The sequence below is a fragment of the Leptosomus discolor genome, chromosome 14 (assembly GCF_034619465.1).
Source record: "Leptosomus discolor isolate bLepDis1 chromosome 14, bLepDis1.hap2, whole genome shotgun sequence".
NCBI lineage: Eukaryota > Metazoa > Chordata > Aves > Leptosomiformes > Leptosomidae > Leptosomus > Leptosomus discolor.
Genome location: NC_141404.1, coordinates 3,550,830 through 3,562,585, shown reverse-complemented (window position 1 = coordinate 3,562,585; position 11,756 = coordinate 3,550,830).

The window sequence follows — 11,756 nt, the reverse complement described above, 5'->3', positions numbered from 1 at the left end:
CCACCTCCACCGGCTGCCCCGACACGGCACGTTTTCGCCCGGAGCAGCAGCTCTGCTGCAAAAGCAAACGGGAAAGCAGACAGCGGGTTTTCCACCTCATGCTTATAACTGCCAGGGCACGCACACATCGCCCCACCAAAGGCACGGAACGCTCACACCTCCTCTTCTGCGCACGTACGCTGGCACCAACCCCGGGGCAGAGCAGCCGCCCCCGGCGAGCCCGAGGTCCCTCAGCCCCCGATCGCCGCACAGGGGCAGCCGAGGGACCATCTGGAGGCTCATTTGAAGAGCTCCCACGTCCCTGCCTCCCCGCTCCATTTCTCCTCGGATGGCTTATCAGCAGTGACTTTCCCGACAGCAATCGATAGAAAACATTTTATCGCCTTCCCAGGCGGCAGGATCCTTGGAGTGGGTCTGATTTCTGTTTCTATGGTGACATCTTCCGGGCTTGTGAAAGATCTTGCCTTTCTTGGTTGTTGTTGGGTGGTGGAGACGGTGGGGAGGGGTGGAGGGGGGTTGGTGCTCTATTTTTTGTTGTTGTAGGTTTGGCTTTTTTTTTTTTTTGGCTTTTTTTTTTTTTTCTTAATACCATTTTCAGCGTAACAAGGAAGTCACCAGCCAGACAAACACGTTGCCCGCAGCTTACTCGCAGCGCTGCTGCTCGCTGGGAGGGGCCCCAAGGCAGCTTTCATCCCCGAAACACGCCGCAGCCTCTGAAACCTATTGAGGTTCAAACACACGTTGGCTCGGCCAGGGCTGTCTCCCTCCTTCTTTCACCCCCATCCCTCTTCCCACCCCTCCGGGCTTCTCCTGCCAGGCCTGGAAAAAGCCACTCGGCCACACAGCAGGGATGGCCTCAAGCACAAGTGACTGCTCGGGGCATTTTGTAGAGCAGCTTATTTCACTCCTCAGCTCTGCTCCCTCCTTCTTCCCCTTCCTTTTTTCCTCCCACCACCTGCTTTGGTGGAGGAGGAGGGGGTTTGCCACGCAGCCCCTGCCCTGCTGGCTGCGGTGGCCCTGGGACCCGACCAAAGGGACAAGGAGGGACTCGGGGGGGGTTCACTGTACATCTCTGGGACACGATCGCTTGCCACCTCCTGCACGCAAATGGCCCGCTGCTTTTGCTGAGTTATCTGCACCTGAGGACCTCACTGCCTGCCTAATTAGTGTCTGTGCCGTTCCTTCTCATTAGAGCTCCCTTTACCCCAGGAACGGCATCGCCTCCTGCTGCCCGCCCCTGCCGAAAGAGCCCACGTGCTCCAGCTGGAAGCCACCCTCCTGGAGCCACCCTCCTCTGGGAGATGGATGGATGGATGGACGGATGGATGGATGGATGGATGGATGGATGGATGGATGGACGGATGGCCTCTCATGTCCAGAGGTGCCCTGTGCTGATGTATTTAGCAAGGTAGCCCGCCAGCTCCGTGGCCCTCACACCTCCGGGACCCAAAGGGCAGCCCCTCTCCTCCACCACCAGGTCCCCAGGGGGGTTGAGCCCACGTCCTCACTTCAAGGGGAACAAACGCCCGGCTGAGGTGGAGCTACCCCAGGCTCCAGCTTCCTGAAAGCCTGATTGCAGCAGCCCGGAGAGGTCGAGCAACGTGAGGGAGCCAACAGCCCCGTGCGCCTCCCGGCGTGGCACCGGCTGTGCCGCAAGGGCTGGCATAAGGGCAGGAACGGGCGCTGAGCAGCCGGGAGGGCCGAGGTGCTGCCAACAGCTTCAGTCCAGGTTGCCAGAGGTGGGTTTGAAAGGCGTCGTCGGCTTGGCCACACTCTGCCCTCACCTTTCCCGTCACGATCAAGCCGCACCGATCTACTTAATGTTTCTCAGTGGCACAGCCTGCACAAAAATTAATAAATAAAATAAAACAACACAGAGGTGGTTGGATTTTTTTTTTTAATAATGGGAAGCTCCAAAGCTCAGAAAGTTGGAACCGCGTCCTGGCGTTAAGTGACAGCGGGGGATTGCTCCTTGCATCGGGCACAGACCCAAAGCACTTAAAAGCCAGGGCAGGAACGGCTGACGCGGGCCTGCCATCACCTCACCCGGCAAAGAGAAGCACGTCGCCTGCGACACAGATCAAAAACCCTGCATATTTCATCTCAACGCAACGCCCTTATCTTTGACCCAAAATAAAAATTATTCCTTGCTCAGCAATCTCAAAATACAAAATTATCTACGCGTGCATTAATGCCACGTATCAATCAACTTCAAATGCAAATCCACCGAGCGTTTATCCCTAATTTTACCATAAATGGATGGTTACACGCCAAGCACCTCGCTCAACATTATTCTAGGGAACAGCAGTTACGATCAGCAAATCTTCTCCTGGCCATTGACAAATACTTGGATCCTCAGCTTCTCCTAATGGAAACAATCTGGCCGGTTCCTGAGAAAGGGCAAAGCGCGGAGGCCGGGAAGGAGAGCAGCACGTTCTCTTCTCTCCGCCTTTTTGCAGCCTCCCTCCCAAAAAAACCTCTTTGGATCTGGAAGACAATGAGGGGACGGGTGTTGGGGAGGGAAGGAGAGGGGAGCTGGGAGCTTGGCTGGGAGCAGAGAGACAAATCCCTCTTTGCTCTCCCTGCGAGGGCAGCAGGGAGGATCGGCATTATCAGCTGCTTCGGGGAGAGCCTGCAACCCTTCGCTGCTCAAAGGGAAGCCCGTTTGCTAGGACGTGCGGAGGGTAATTAGGGATTTGCAAGGCTGGGCACATTCTGCAAGGCTTTTTCTTCCTTTTGAAAGAAAAGGGGGAGCGTTGGTGGGAAAAGGTGCTGTACAAGCAAAAGGAAAACACCGGGGAGTGCTTACAGAAATGGCAAAGCAGGGAGCAAAACCAGACCACACGAAACGGCTTTCCAGGTTACTGGGAGGCTGCTGGCGGGGGAGTGGACGGACAGACAGACAGCAGCGTTACCGCAGGGCTACAACAAATAGCAGTAAGAGCTCTGGAAAGGCTAAAAGTCCTTGGGCACGTGCCATGCTCCAGCTGCGAGGGGCAGGAGAGCCCCCTGGAGCGGGTTGTCCTACCGGGGCTGTCCCACCGCCGCCACCAGCAGCTCCAGTGCCAGATGCTGGGTCGAACAAATTCCCAGCCTGATGCGCTTCGGCAGCTCCTGGGTCCAGCTCACAACCCAGGGTCTGTCCCCGGCAGCGTTGGGAGGGCAGCACACAACGGGTCCATCCGAATTTCCACCCCACGCACTCAAGGAACAATGGCCTGTGTGTGTCCCTCGGAGGCTCCTCCTGCCACACGCGGCCGCCCTCCGAACACTCTCCCTCTTGTTCGCTTTGGCCGGGGAAGCGGCGGAGCAGCAGGTATTTCCTGCCATCGGCTGCCATCCCTGCCTGGCCAGCCCCGCTGGGGACACACGCTGCTCCAGCCAACGTCCCTGGGAACCCCCCAAGGGACCTGACACCCCTCAGGGACAAAGCAGGGACCCGCAGACGTTGCTGTCCCTCAGCGGGCGGGCGGCCCTCCTCCAAAGGGGCACCAGCAGCTCGATGGGCACACACGCACACACACAGACACCACCCCCCACTGCGCACATCCTGCTGGAAAAGATTTCCCTTCTGCGGTTCCAAGTCCCAGCTAAAACGAGGCTAAAAAACGTGCAAAACGCTGTTTTCGCTTCGTTTCCTTTGTGCGTTTCACAGCGTGTTCTGCAAACAGGGCACTTCCTCATAGTTTCGCTTTGGCTCTCACGTTCGGGAAGAAGAGAGAGGCTTTTCTTCTAATAGGAAAACAGGATTATAAATTAGCAGCCAGGCTGTGAGAGCCCAGAACCTTCCCGTTAAAAACACCTGTGCGCGTCGCAGTGGTTGAAGCCGGGTGTCAGCACTGGGGACACGAGCAAAGAGGGGTCCTGGGTGCCACCCCTCTCGCTGGCTGGTGGCACCTCTGAGATGTCAGCGGTTAACCAGCTGCAACCGCTGCACAGCAAAGGGCTTGTACCAGATATACCCGACGGAGAGGAAAATCCCGAGCCAGCATTAGGCAGCGGTGGTGGCTGCAGCCAATTTTCCTCGCTTAATACATTTCCTGCACTCGTCCCCCTCCCTGACCTCAGCTCCTCCTTGGAGCACGTTCCGCCCCAGACGCACCGCTGAGCAACAGCCAAGGCCAGCGGGACCGCTGCCATTTTGTCCCTCCCCTCGCCTCGCAGGCCAGGGCTGCTACCAGGGCTGCTGCAGACCCCCAGCTTCCCCCCCCACCGCCCCCCCGGGGCTCCCTGGGGCAGGGGAAGCGGGCAGCACCCTTGGGGGGGTGAGCACCCCCGTGGCACGGCGGTGCTGGGGCTGCCGCGGGATGCTGGGGGGTCTGACACGCCACCTCCATCCTTTGCAAAGGATGCGTGTTCCAGATTGAGATGCAAACGCAGATCCAGATGAGGATCTGGATCCAGCCTCCAAACGCAAATCCAGATGTGGATCCAGATCCAAATCCCGATCTAAATCCAGACCCAGCTCCAAGCACAGACCCGCGTGTGGTCCAACCCTGACCCAAACGTGGGTCCCAACGCAGACACGCACCCAGATCCAAACCCAGACACGGACTCGGATCCAAATCCAGCCACGCACCCAGATCCAAATCCAGTCACCAACCCCGATCCAAACCCAGACATGGACCCAGATCCAAATCCAGCCACGCACCCAGATCCAAACCCAGCCCCGGACCCGGATCCAACTCCGGATCCCAACCCTGACCCAGGATCCGGTGCTCGCTCCCCGGTGCACAGCACCCAGCGTGCGGTGCCTGCGGCCTCACCCTGCCGTGCAGCACCCCGGTGCCCGGCACCACCACCCAGCGGGTGCTGCCTAGCGGGGTGCCCAGCCCCCGAGCACCGGTACCCGGTGCGCAGTCGCTGCCGCACGGTGCCTGCTACCGCTGCCCGGTACAGGGTCCCGGTGCCCCGTGCGCCCTTCCCCAGCGCCTGGCGGCAAAGCGGGGGGGGGTGGGGGTGGGGTTGTCCCCGGTGCCCGGGGTACGAGCCCCGCCCCCCGCCTCCCCCCCCCCCCCCCCCCCCCCCCCCCGCTGCTCCCGGCGGCGCGCGCTGCCCGTTACCGCCGCGGCCGGCAGGTGTCGCCACCGTCGCGGGCAGGGCGGCGGGCGCGCGTGCACTTCCGACGGCGCTCGGTCATGCCCCCGACTTTCCTCCCCTCCCTCCCGGCGCCGCGCGGGGCTCCCGCCCGCTGACACCGCCGAGGCGGCTCGCACGGCGCGGCGCGGCGCGGCGGAGAGCGGCGCGGCCGCCCGGGGATGGCCGCCGGGGCCGCCCCCGCCCAGCGCCGCCGCTGAGACGCAGCGGGGCACGGCCCGCCAGGTAAGAAAGCTTCGGCTCCGGGCTCCGGGTGGGCCCCCCCCCCCGGTTCTTACCCCGCCGCTGAGGCGGGCCCCGGGAGGCCGGCGGCGAGGGGAGGGCGGAGGGAGGGAGGTGGGGGGGGGGGGGGTGTTTGTGTGTGACAACCGTTGTCTGGCGGGGGGGGAGCGGGGCAGGCGGGAGGGGACGGGGGGGGGGCCCTGCCCGCCGCCCCGCGGTAGCACCCCGCTGCCTTCGCGTCGTAACGGCGGATGCGGCCGCAGCTCCCGCCGGGCCCGTTGCGTTCCTGCTGCCGCTGGAGCGGCGGTGGTGCCGCGTCCCCGCCGCGCTGCCGGCATCTTCCATTCCCCTTCCCGTTCCCGTTCCCCTTCCCGTTCCCCTTCCCCTCACCGCTACCCACCGCCGCGTTCCGCCCGCGCTCCGATCGCACCGCACTCGCTTTTGCAACCGCAGCCCCTTCCGCTACCGTCCCCCCCCCCCCACCGCCTGTGTGTGTCCCCCCCCCGCCGCGTCCCCCCCCCCCGCCTTCCACCTTGACACCCCCCCCCCCCCCCCCCAAAACGCGAGCCTGGCCCTATCTCGGTGACGTCACGAGAGGGGAGTGTGCAGCGAGGGGCTCCCCGGTTCCCCCCCCCCGACCGGCGGGTGGCCGCGGTGCTCCTGGGGGGGGGGGGGGGGATGCGGAGAGGGGGGATTTGGTGCAGCTGAACCCCCTCCTGGAGGAAGGTGGGCTGGGAACCCCCGAGCCCCCCCCCCCCCGCTGCCTCCCCAAGCCCTTCTGCTGCAGCTGCGTGTGTGTCTGTGTGTGTGTGTCTGTGTGTGTGTGTCTGTGTGTGTGTGTGCGTGTGTGTGTCTGTGTGTGTGTGTCTGTGTGTGTGTGTGCGTGTCTGTGTGTGTGTGCGTGTGTGTCCCGTTCCCGCCACCCCCTGGAAATGCGCCGCTGGAACAGCAGCCTCAGCACGGCGGTGCTTGCACCACCGCGGATCCCAACGGAGATGCTGACCGGCCTCTTCCCCCCCCTCCCCGGCCCAGGGGTCGGCATCCCGAGGGCTCTCTGGCCGGTGGTGAAGCATCGTGGCTGACGTCACGGACCTGCCGGAGGTTTTCATTGACGTCAGAGCGGGGAGCTGCTGGGGTGCGCGTTTGTTCCCCGCCGCCTTTGACGGAGCGCGGTGCCGTCCCTCAGATGTGAGCAAATTGGGCTTGGAGAAAAGCTCTTGTGGCTACTGGTTCCTGCCTGTTCTCCCCTTGGCTGCCTGGGCTGGCTGCCCTCAGGTGACCTCCCAAAGCGATGTTTTGGGGGAACAAAAAACAACGGTGGGTGTTTGGTGTGGGAGAGCGCTCCTAGGGCTCTGTGCGAGCGGCGGGAAGGCATCTCCGGTGGTGCCAGCACCTTCTGAGGGCTCTCCCAGCTCAGCTCCGGCTGCCCCAGCTCCTGGCCATCGCCGTCGCCTCTCTGAGGGTCCAGAAATTGTCTTCCACTGGGTGCCTGCACTTTGCCGGGACTTTCCCTTCCCCAGGGTGGCAGCTTGTGTTCCCCAGGTGGGTGAGCAGCACCGTGGTGGCTCTGCGGATGTGGGCGCTGTCACCCGTGCATCGGTGGGAGAGGGTGGGGGGGGACCTGCCGGGGGCGAGGCAGAGGTTGGCTGCGCGCGGTGCGCCGGTGCTGCGCGGTCAGGTGCACAGCCGGCGCTGAAACTGCATCTCCCGGTGTCTGTCACTGGCTGATGAAAATGGACCTCGAGCTGCTGGGAGATGGAGTGGAGAAGGATGAGAAGGAGCCAAGTGAGATGGAGAAAAGGACGTGTTCCCCCTGAGCGCTCTTCCCTCCCCGTTCCCCGCGGGATTGAGGTGTGCCTCGAGGCGTGGCGAGAGCGATGATGGTGGAGAGGGTTCAGCGTGGGTCTGCGCATGGGGCTCGGAGCTCGGGCTGGGGGTACCGACACCCTGAGCAACAGCTCTGCAGCTCGGGGCTGGGAGCTGTGTGGAGTTCAAGGCAGGAAGTGAGAAATAAAACCAAAATATTAAAGAAAAAAATATGCCATGACTGGTAGAAACTGCTGGGGAGATTTAGGGAAGCGGCACGGCTGTGCTGGGGAGGCCAGAAAGAAACGTGCATCCTCATCTGATGAGGAGCTGCCCGTGCCGGGGACCGCAGACCCACCTCTCCTCTCCTGGCTCTGTCTCCTCTGCAAGCCCCAGGGAACAATTGCATACAGAGTGCTTCGTTTCAGAGCCGCCACAGTCATTTCAGAGACCTTTTAGGCAGGAAAAGTGCTCTGTAGCGTGTAATTTGAAGGCTCTGCTCTGAACCTTCACTGTTGCTCTGCTAAATGATCCTCTGCTCTTCCAAACCTTTGCTGCCTGGAAACCAGCGGCAGTGACCTGGTTCCTGGCCTCGCTCGGTCCCCGGTCTCCTTTCAGCCCCGTGCTAAGGTGAGGGGAGTTGCAGGTTGCAAGGAGCAGCCCGGGGTGTTTCTGTGTCTTGCATGGGGCCTCTCAGACGTCAGAGTCCTGTGAGATTTCAGCCAGTCTTAATCATCTCTCGCCTCTGCCTGAGCTGCAGAGGTTGTCACAGCTCGCTAAGGATTTTCCAGCCTGGAAGGTCGAGTCTTGTGAGGGCTCTGCGGGAAAATCTAGGCACCCCAATTGATTTCCTCCCAACATGGGGGAGCTGCAGAATTCGTTTCTGTAGCATCCCTCAGGCTTGACAGCTGACGGTGGGGAAGGACGGTTTGCTCTGCCATCGGAGGAAACGGCACAACTTTGGTTTAACAGATAGAGCCGTGCCACAGCCTCGCCGGGGGGCACGGTGAGCTGAGCCCGGAGGTGACGGGCCATCAGTTAGCCAGGGAGTGCGATATCACGGCGGGTTTCCTCACCCTCGTCTTTCCTCTCTTGCCCATCCCAGCGCGAGTTGCCCTAAAACTTTGGTCGGTTGGAGGCACACCTGCAGGAACAGAGCGAGCTGCGGGTTTCCTCTCGCCGTGGGCGCTGCCTGCCCTGCCAGACGCAGGCAGGACTTTGAGTTCCCGGCAGCCGAGGCGTGCAGGGAGCTTCGCGGCGGGACGCAGCCAAAAGGAAAAGGATGGGGAGAAGGAGGGACATGTGCACGTGAAGGGTTTGGCTGTCACCCCTCGGCCTGTTCCCGGCTCGTCTGGTCCTGTGCTGCGGCACAGGGCTGAGCGCCGGGCTGGTGCGGCGGCAGCGTGCCGGCTGGCACCGCGCAGGTACGCGCACGTCTCCTCTTGCCTCGCGCGGCTTCGCTCTGCTTTGGATTCGCTCCTGGTTTCCGTCGAGGCAGGGAGAGTCCCGGTGACGGTGGATTTATGCACGTCACCGAATCGGGACGCGTGGCCAGGGCAGAGGGAAACCGTCTTGGGTCCGTCCTAGTGGGCTGGATCAGCCGTGCCAGGCGGATACCTGGGTCTAACCCGCTCTTCAAAGCTGCTGGTGCTGGGGACCCCACCCTGTCCCCAGGCGATTGCTGCCACTCACTAATGACAGACTTCCAGCAATGCGACTTGGCTTCCGCTCGCATCCTATTCCTCCCCGCAACCGGGCACGAGGCAGAGGAAAGGCAGTTTCCCTTTCCCTTTTTTGCCTCTCGGAGGGATGCTCCACCACTACAGCCCTTTGGAAGACTGGGCAGGATGCATCCCAGCTGGGGTGGAGCGGGCAGACCAGTGCATCGTCCTGCCGGCGTCCAGTCCCACCACCCTCTTGGAAACATGCTTAAAATCCGCCTGCTCAGCGTCCTGTGGATTTGGGCTTTCCCCCAGGAGGGCTCATACAGCTGCTCAGGGCCAGCAGCAGTGAGACTTTCACCCCGGGCCTGGTGTGGAGGAGGAGGAGGAGGAGGGAGGCAGGTGCAGGCACTGGGGAGCCTGCATCATGGCTGAGCGCAGAGCCAGCTCCGAGCAGCAGTTGCCACCTGCGCTCGCCAGCACCCAGCCGGCAAAAAACTACGCGTCCCAGCGAGCCGAGGGCCACCGCCAGCCGTGCAAGATGGCGAGCAGCACCCTAGGGCTGGTGGTCACCCTAGGTCGCCCCCCGGGCATCACTGTGGGGAAGGTGCTTTGCTGCTGGAAGGCAGCCGCTTGGTTTTTGCTTCGGTTGCACGGCCTAGTTTTGAGAGCTGGAATATGCTCAAAGCTGGGCTTTCGGAGTTGCTTTTTTTGGTTTTGTTTTGTTTTAAATGACAGCATTTCCCCTTTAAATTTACATCTCTAGCTGGGGAACACAGAGCCTGGTGAGAGAGGGAGTGTGAGACTTTTATAAAAAGAATGAGTCGGGTTTTATTATCCCTTTGAGACGAGCAGGGAAAATCTATACTGAAGGCATGAAATAGCAATAAAAATGGACTTTTTGCCAAAGCAAAATTAATTGAGTGAATCTCAGTCTTCAAGCCTGAGCTCTGTGAGGCTTATGAGTTGGGTATGAACCACGCTGCCCCCTTCCAGGCTGTCATCCCCCAAGGAGGGGAGGCAAAACCTCCCTCCGGTCCTCAGCACCGAGCAAGGAAGCGCACAGGAGCAAAGGACTCGTGCTTGCGACACAGGTTGCCTTCAGCCCTGATGGTCCCCAGAGCACGGACCTTCTCCAGGTCCGTTGGCTCGGGGACGTGCTCCGATGGCGTGAACACGATGCTGATGATCATTCGGTGGTCACCGCTCCGGTGTTCTGCTCTCCGCCATCATCATCACTCACGGCATCCTACCTGGAGTGCGGATTTGGGGGAGTCCAACGAGAGAAAGGAAGGCGGCTGGACACAGGCTCCTTGAACCTGCTGTGGAAGCCAGGAGAGGAACCTGCTGACTTATCCTGGCCTGGGCTTGCTCTTATTAACCATTTTCCTCCCTTGTCTCTGCTTCCTGCTTCTGCTCCACGCTGGGGTCTGGCTCTCCAAGGCGCTTTCTGGGCTAAAACTTCACAGAAAAGGAAAACTCACTCCTGGGTTTTGTTCATCTGGATGTACACGTGCGGTGGCACCAGCTTCGCTCTCCCCTTTTTCGAGGGGAGGGTGGCAGGAGGAGCTGCTGGACAGAGCGGTGAGGGGACAGCTGGATTCTTTTCAGCAGATGGTGCAAAGAGGACGAAGCTGCATAAACCTCCCGAGTCCACCAGAGAGATGGAGATTAAATAGCGAGAGGGCTGAGAGGCAGCTCCAGGCGGAAGGAGAAAAAAGGAAAATGGGGGTGGAAATAGGATTGGAGAGTGGAACTGGGGAGAGGAGTGTTGGTTTGAGCAGGAATCTCCTCCCACTTGATGTCTCCCCTCCAATTCGGAGGGCCTAGGTTCAGTGCCATAAAAATATAGCCCTTTTCAATCCCTTATCTTGCAGGAGCAGAAACAATTGGCCTGCAAAGAAGGAGAAAACAATCTGTTTGACTGACAAACAAAAACACATTTCTGCACAAAAGGAGGAGGAGGAAGAGGCAGCTGTCTGGCTGCTGCTTCGGCTTTTTTCCTTTCCCCTCCCTCTCCTGTCCCCTCGCTGATGGTGTCGGAGCGGAGCTGCTACCCTTGCCAGCAAAACACCCGGAACGGCTTCTGACTGGCTGGGTTCAATGTCAGGCTCCTGCAGCAAATGTCATTGTCCACCCTGCTGTCACCAGGCGCAGCGGAGATGCTCAAGCCCTGCTGTGATGCCCTCCTGGGGATGGTGCAGAGAAAGGTGGTACCCTGAGGGCGTCAGTGGGGCAGAGCCCGGCTCCTGGGAGAGGCGCCCGTTGGGTGCCAGAGACAGAAACGATGCTCAAGGGAGAAGAACCAAGGCTGGTGGCTCGCAGCAGCCGAATTGGGGATGGAGGGGACACAGGACATCTCTCGTTGGGGAACCTTGGGTTGTGGGTAACACGCTGATACTGCAGCACATGGGCAGCATCGTTGGAGCACCCGAGCGCTGCAGCTGGAGGTACTGCGGGAGCCTCGGCGATCTCCAGAGTCGGCTCTGTGCCTCGGTTTCCCTGTCTGCAAAGTCAGCAAGATAACATGCAAATGCTGCAAGAGAGCTGGGGCATAGAAGTGCCCTGTGCACCGTAAGTCATTATCCCAGCAAGTTGTTATCCCAACAAATCATTATCCCTAAAAAAAATCATTACTGTATTAGCCACATCGGTGCTGGGGGGGAATCCGTCGGGCAGGCAGGAGCAGAGCCTGTGGGTTGTCGGCAGTTCTTCGACTCTGCAGAACAAACTCCTCACTCGGAGGCTTTTTTTAAAAGAAAGAGCAACTGGTTTTCCCCGTGCGATTCCCTGACCAGGAGCAGCAGCAGTTTCTGCCTAGAACAGCCTTCCGAGGGGACTGTCCTACGGGGACACGTGAAGCAACCACCCACGCTCTGAAAACAGCCCCATGCAATAGCCAGCACCTGCCTGAACCTGGAAAAGCAGGAGGCTGGAGCAGAGCGATCTCTGCAGAGGCTGGTTAGTGCC